The sequence below is a fragment of the Glycine max genome, chromosome 8 (genome assembly GCF_000004515.6).
Source record: "Glycine max cultivar Williams 82 chromosome 8, Glycine_max_v4.0, whole genome shotgun sequence".
Taxonomy (NCBI): domain Eukaryota; kingdom Viridiplantae; phylum Streptophyta; class Magnoliopsida; order Fabales; family Fabaceae; genus Glycine; species Glycine max.
Window position 1 is genome coordinate 21654077 of NC_038244.2, and position 7774 is coordinate 21661850.

Below are 7774 nucleotides of genomic sequence, written 5' to 3' on the forward strand. Positions count from 1 at the left end.
CATGGAGTTTGCCCACTATCTCCATGAACAAGTTGGCCACTGTTACCGCGGTGTAATTGGGCCAGAGCTTACCCAAATGGACTCCCTTTGAGAAGCGGTCAACCACCACTAGAATAACTGTGTGACCTCGGATAGCCGGGAGGCCGCCAATGAAATCAAGCGACAAGTCCTCCCATGGTCGTGATGGTACCGGCAGAGGACACAATAAGCCTGGACTTTTGCGGTGGTCATATTTAATTTGCTGGCATTGAAGACAAGTGGTCACAAAGTGGAATTCAGCCGAGGTCTTGGAAATCCCCATATGTCCTCCTGTCAGCATAGAGTGGAATTCAGCCATGATTAAAGGGATAAAACTACACCCTTGTGGGAGCCAAATACGATTTTGCTGTAGGATGAAGTCCGGGGTAAGCACAAAGGCCGAATGAGTGGAGGAATTGGTCTCGATAGTTCGCCAGAGTTCCTGATAGGCAGGGTGGTTCTGCAACTCTGCTTTCAAATCCTGCAAGAAAGTGAAATAAGGAACAGTCAACGATAATAATTGACCTGGGGAGGTTTCATGGACTCGCGATAGGGCATCAGCAACGGAGTTAGTTTTGCCGGAACGATACTAAATAGAATAATCAAAGCCCAGAAGGCGAGCCAAATAAATTTGTTGTTCTAGCGTCTGAATCACTTGAGACATGAGCTCCTTTAAGCTTTTATGATCGGTTAAAATGATGAAATGGTGCCCCAACAAATACTGGGGCCATTTCTTTACTGCTACAGTGAACGCTGCTAGTTCCCGGACATATGTTGAAGAGTGGAGCAGTTTATTGCAGAAGGATTTACTGAAGAATGCTATAGGGTAGTTTTTTTGGGTGAGGACTGCCCCCATACCCACGCCTTAATCCTCGTGTAGAATTCGATATTGGCCACGCTTGTATCGCCTCGACCTTTGTGGGAACAGGTGCCACTCCATGGCGAGATACCATATGTCCGAGATACTCAACTTGTTGCTGGGCAAAAGTGCATTTAGACAACTTAAGGAAGAAGTTTCCTTCGAGCAAAACTGTGAAAGCTTTTGCAAGGTGATCTAGATGCTCTAGAAAGGTCTTACTGTAAATCAGTATATAGTCGAAGAAGTCGATAATGAACTTGCACAGATAAGGGCCAAAAATGCAGTTCATAGTAGCTTGAAATGATGATGGGGCATTGCATAAGCCGAATGACATCACGCAGAATTCATAGTGACCGTGATGCGTGTGGAATGCAGTTTTTCCAATGTCTTCCTCCTTCATGCGAATTTGATGATACCCCTGCAAAAGATCAAGCTTAGAAAACCAACATGCACCACCTAGTTCGTCAAGTAATTTGTCAATAGTTGGGATTGGAAATCGATCCTTGACTGTAATAGCGTTTAAAGCTCTGTAGTCAACATAGAAACTACAGAAGTCGTCGCGTTTCTTAACTAAGAGAACAGGGGATGAAAAGGGGCTCGTGCTTGGTCGTATGATCCCATTCTAAATCATTGCCTTGACCTGAGCTTCAATTTCTTGTTTCTGAAAATAAGGATAGTGATAGGGATGAACATTAATTGGCTTCGAGTTAGGTAGGAGGTGGATAGCATGGTTGGTGGGTCGTGAGGAAGGAAGGGATGTTGGTGTTTGGAAAAGGATGGAGAATAGGGTCAGAAGGGTGGCTATTTCTGGGTATTGGGAAGTTGCTGGTGTGGTGGTGACAGGGTGAAGGACACAGATATGGAGGAAAATGTTGGATCAAGTGGCCTCAAAATAATTAAAGGGGGGGGGGGTTGAATTAATTATTAATGTATCTTGACTAATTAAAAATTTAACCTTCTTAATGTTACTAGATTCAATTAGGCTTTACTACTAAGTTGTGAGGATGTAAAGAACAAAGACAATAACATAGACAAAAGTAAAGTGGAAATAAAAGAACACAGCGGAAATTAAAGAGTGTAGGGAAGAAGAAGACAAACACAAGATTTATACTGATTAACCCGTGCCTACGTCCAGTCCCCAAGCAACCAACCGATTCTTGAGATTTCTTTTAACCTTGTAAAATCCTTTACAAGCCAAAGACCCACAAGGGATGTACCCTCCCTTGTTCTCTTTGAAAAACCAAGTGGATGTACCCTTCACTTGAACTGATCCACAAGAGATGTACCCTCTACTTGTACCACAAAGGATGTACCCTCCAATGTGTTGGGACAAAGAATTCTTAGGCGGTTAGTCCTTTGAACCTTTGTAAGGGGAAACAAAAGATATCTCAGGCGGTTAGTCCTTTGAGATCTTTTGCTTAAGGGGAAGGGAAGAATCAAAAGAATTCTCAGGCGGTTAGTCCTTTGAATTCTCCTGGAAGAGAGAAGAGAGACACAAAAGAATTCAGGCGGTTAGTCCTTCAATTCTTTTGGAAAAGGGAGAAGTGAATGAAGAAGAATAACACAAGTTTTTGATCAAAGAACTTTTCTTGAAAGAGAAAGGATTGAACAAAAACTTTTAGAAAGATGAAGAGAAATGAATCAGAAAGATCTGTAAAAAAACTTGTTATGAAACTCGTTGAAAGATTGCTATAAAATTCATGTCATGGTCACATATTTATAATCTCTTGATGACTCAAGTTAAAGTTTGTGACTCTTGAAAATTTCTTTAAAACTAGTCACCTTTTAAAAATTGTGACTCTTTTGAAAACTAGTCACTTAGAAAGTTGTGACTTTTAAAAAATTCTTCAGAAACAAGTCACTTTAAGAATTGTGACTTTTGGAAATTTATTTTTCGAAATCAGTCACTGGTAATCGATTACCATTAAGGTGTAATCGATTACACATCAACAGATGTGGCTCTTCATATTTAAATTTTGAAAATCAAAACGTTTAGAAACTCTGGTAATCAATTACAAGTATTGTGTAATCGATTACACAAGTTTAAAATGATTTAAAAATGTTTTATCACTAGTTGTGACTCTTGAAATTTGAAATCTAACATTTTAAAACATGGGTAATCGATTACATACTCATGGTAATCGATTACAACTTTGTAAATCAGTTTTGAAAACAATGTTGGCTACTGGTAATCGATTACTACCTTCTAGTAATCGATTATCAGAGAGTAAAACTCTTTGGTAATGATTTTGTGAAAACTTGTGCTACTCAATGTTTTAAAAATCTTTTTTAGTACTTATCTTGATTGAGTCTTCTCTTGATTCTTGAATCTTGAGTCTTGAATCTTGATCTTGATTATCCTTGAATCTTGATTCTCGAAACTTGATTCTTGATTCAAGAATGGCCTACACCTAAGTCCGTGACTGAGGTGAGGAGTTTTCATGGTTTAGCAAGTTTTTATAGACGATTTGTGAAGGATTTTAGCACATTGGCAGCACCTCTAAATGAAGTGCTCAAGAAAAATGTTGGTTTCAAATGGGGAGAGAAACAAGAAGAAGCTTTCAATGTTCTTAAGCAAAAGCTAACTAATGCCCCCATACTTGCGTTGCCAAACTTTCAAAAATCTTTTGAAATTGAGTGTGATGCTTCAAATGTTGGGATTGGGGCTGTGTTGATGCAAGAAGGCCATCCAATTGCTTATTTTAGTGAAAAGATAAGTGGTTCTACCCTTAACTATTCAACTTATGATAAGGAGTTGTATGCCTTAGTACGGGCTTTGAAAACATGGCAACACTACCTTTATCCCAAGGAATTTTTCATTCATAGTGACCATGAGTCCCTTAAATATATCAAGGGGCAAGGCAAGCTTAACAAAAGGCATGCGAAGTGGGTGGAATTCCTAGAGCAATTCCCTTATGGTATCAAACATAAAAAGGGAAAAGGTAATATTGTAGCCGATGCTCTTTCTCGGCATCATGCATTACTTTCTATGCTTGAAACAAAATTGATTGGTCTTGAATGTTTGAAAAGCATTTATGAAAATGATGAAACTTTTGGTGAAATTTTTAAAAATTGTGAAATTTTTTCAGAAAATGGTTTCTTTAGACATGAAGGCTTTCTTTTCAAAGAAAACAAATTGTGTGTGCCTAAATGTTCTACAAGAAACTTGCTTGTTTGTGAAGCACATGAAGGAGGTTTAATGGGGCATTTTGGGGTCCAAAAGACTCTAGAAACATTACAAGAACATTTTTATTGACCTCATGAAAAAGGATGTGTGGAAATTTTGTGAACATTGCATTGTATGTAAAAAGGCAAAGTCAAAGGTAAAGCCTCATGGATTGTATACTCCATTGCCAATTCCGGAGTATCCTTGGATTGCTTTATCCATGGATTTTGTTTTCGGACTGCCAAAAACAAGTAGTGGTAGAGATTCCATTTTTGTGGTCGTTGATAGGTTTTTTAAAATGGCTCATTTTATTCCATGTAAAAAAGTTGATGATGCTTCCCATGTGGCTGATTTGTTTTTCAAAGAGATTGTGAGACTCCATGGTTTGCCAAGGAGCATTGTTAGTGATAAGGACTCTAAGTTCCTAAGCCATTTTTGGAGGACTTTGTGGGGCAAGTTGGGCACTAAATTGTTATTTTCAACCACATGTCACCCACAAACCGATGGGCAAATGGAAGTTGTTAATAGGACATTGGGAACTTTGCTTAGGACAGTTTTGAGGAAGAACTTAAAAACTTGGGAAACTTGTTTACCCCATGTTGAGTTTGCTTACAATAGAGCTGTTCATAGCACCACAAATTGTTCTCCTTTTGAAGTTGTTTATGGTTTTAATCCACTAACTCCTCTTGATCTTTTGCCTATGCCTAATGTTTCTATTTTTAAGCATAAAGAAGGTCAAGCAAAGGCGAACTATGTGAAAAAGCTTCATGAGAGAGTCAAAGATCAAATTGAGAGGAAAAATAAAAGCTATGCTAAACAAGCCAACAAAGGGAGAAAGAAGGTTGTCTTCAAACCCGGAGATTGGGTTTGGGTGCACATGAGAAAAGAAAGGTTTCCGGAACAAAGGAAATCAAAGCTTCAACCAAGGGTAGATGGACCATTTCAAGTGCTTGAAAGAATCAATGACAATGCTTACAAAGTTAAGCTACCCGGTGAGTATAATATTAGTTCCACCTTTAATGTATCTGACTTATCTCTTTTTGATGCAGATAGAGAATCCGATTTGAGGACAAATCCTTCTCAAGAGGAAGAGAATGATGAGGACATGACCAAGAGCAAGGGCAAGGATCCACTTGAAGGACTTGGAGGACCAATGACAAGGGCTAGAGCAAGGAAAGCCAAGGAAGCTCTTCAACAAGTGTTATCCATACTATTTGAATACAAGCCCAAGTTTCAAGGAGAAAAGTTCAAGGTTGTGAGTTGTATCATAGCCCAAATGGAGGAGGACTAAATGACATCACTTTGTCTCAATTTTAGAGTGTTTAGTTTGTCTAAATAATGGCCCAATCCTTGTAAAGTTGGGTGACCAAAACTATGTTTTGGGTTAATCAACTAAAAAGGCTTTAGTTAGGTTTAGTTCAAGTTGTAATAAGGGTCCAATTGGCAACCTAGGCATCAGCCTTTTGGGAGACCAAATGGTGGTTGACTTGATGGCTGTTGGGGGTGAACTTTTGGTTGTCACAATTTTAGTTACACTTAGCCATCAAGAACACCCTGGCTGTATCAAAAGACTTTCACAACCTTTGTGTGTTGCCCTTGACGGAAAGAGTGATTCTTTCCTTTCTTTCATCTTCAACCTTGTTCTTTCAAACCACAATTCCAGAAAATCCACTCTGCCCAGAATTATATCGTGGCCATAACTCCCATTTTACGTACTCAAATTAAGTGATTATTGAACCTAAATTGAATTTCAAAACGAGACCTTTCACCTCATTTTGGAATCACCTCATTTGGATCCCTGTAACTTGAGTTATTGTCATTTCTATATTTCTGTCCAACCACCACTTAACCTACGTTTTTCCATCTCATTCATCCATTTTATGCCAAGAACCACCTTATTAAGACCCACGAAATTAACCACCTTATTTTCCATCCTTTCCTTAATCAATTTCCGCATTTTCCATCAAGGTTTAATCCTAGACGATCCTAAGTCAACCCTTGTGCCATGAGGGTTTCATATCAATTTCTTTAACTTTGCTAACTACCCATTAAAACCAACCTTTCCATTATCCTACCATGGAACAATTAACAACTGAAAAGAATGATGCTGAAAACATAAATATACCTTATCTACATCAACTAAAGGAACATTCAATTTTAAAGATGGATCCAACCATTGTTGTAGTGTTGAGGTGACTGGTACCTGAAATAAAGATGTTTAAAAGAATAAAGATGTTTAAAAGGGCTGTAGATAAGTATAGATGCATTTTAGAGTAAAACTTCAGCAAAAATAAAAATAAAAAAAATCTTATGAGTAAAACTAATACTGCAAAACACAATCAATAGTATATAGCAAAGATTAGTTCTGTTAGAAAAAGACAGTTATCTAAAATATGCTATGACGTTTGAAATTGACATAGAATTAATGAACCAAATAGACATTGTATTTATAAATAAGTGTGCCATGGTGCCAAAGTGAAGGAAGACATCACTAGCAGTAAAGTGAAGTTTTGGCTTTATTGAATTACTTTGAACTTTAAAGTGTATCCAGAATTTTTTTTCAAGAAACTAAATGATCTTTTTGGGTCGATTGATGTGGATCTTCACTAAAATCTACGTCCTGGCTAATGTCAAGTGGAGATTCGAATGCCTACATAAAGGAAAATTAGAGCTCATAGTAGTTTAATAACATGTTGGAACCAGGCATTTGAATTTTAAACCTACAACTCTTTGATGTTGAACTTTTCAATCATATACAACCCAAGATTAAGGAAATCAAGGTTGACAAATAAACTAGAGCACAAGAGTGTATTTTGAACACATTTTTACAAGAAAGATTAATTACTGGTAGAATAATTTTCTTCCAGTAGAAATTCTTTGAGGACGTGCTGGAAGAGGAATAGAACTTAGACCGGTGCCTCTATTTGAACCGTCAACTTGAATACTCTGTTGAACTTGAATGCAAATAACTTCCAAGATACTTCATACTAAATATAGCTAGTTAAATTTTTCTTCTCGGGGATAAAACACAGTCAAATGATTCTAATCTGCTCACACAGTTGAGTTGGTGTGACTTATAAGAAAACAAAAAATTTCCGTAAATGATCAGTGCATACAGTAAGGGGCTGACAAGACATGTTTAATAAAATTAATCTCAACAGCCTATTCCTCATTCAGTATGTTACTCTAACTCCCCCCAGATACATACAAATTCTGATGTTGTTCATTTAAGGTCCATTATTAGTTAGTCTATCTCTATGAGTCCAACTTCCTGCAGATTGTTTTATATTAAACTTGAGCTTTCATTTTGATTGTCATTTAAACGGGAATCTGGGCTATATATAGATCAAACACATTGGAAATAGTATTTTGCAAGCATCTATCATTTGAGGGTTAGCTTTATTTCACACGAAAAAAAATTATATGATTATTCTTGAGTTTACTCTCTACATACATTATTCATATTCCTCAACAACTCATTTCAAATTATTATTATTATTATTATTATTATTATTATAACAAAACACGGTGAATGGACTTGGTTGTTCCCGAAAGCCAGAACCACAAATAGGCTGGAGAAAATGAAAAAATATATATTTGATATTAAATGAGTTGCCAACAAGCTTACCAAATATAAATACTGAAGTATCGATAATGATTGAGTTACCAAATATAAATACTTTTAACTCGATTAAAAAATTAAAGTCTTACTATTGTATGAACCCAGGTAC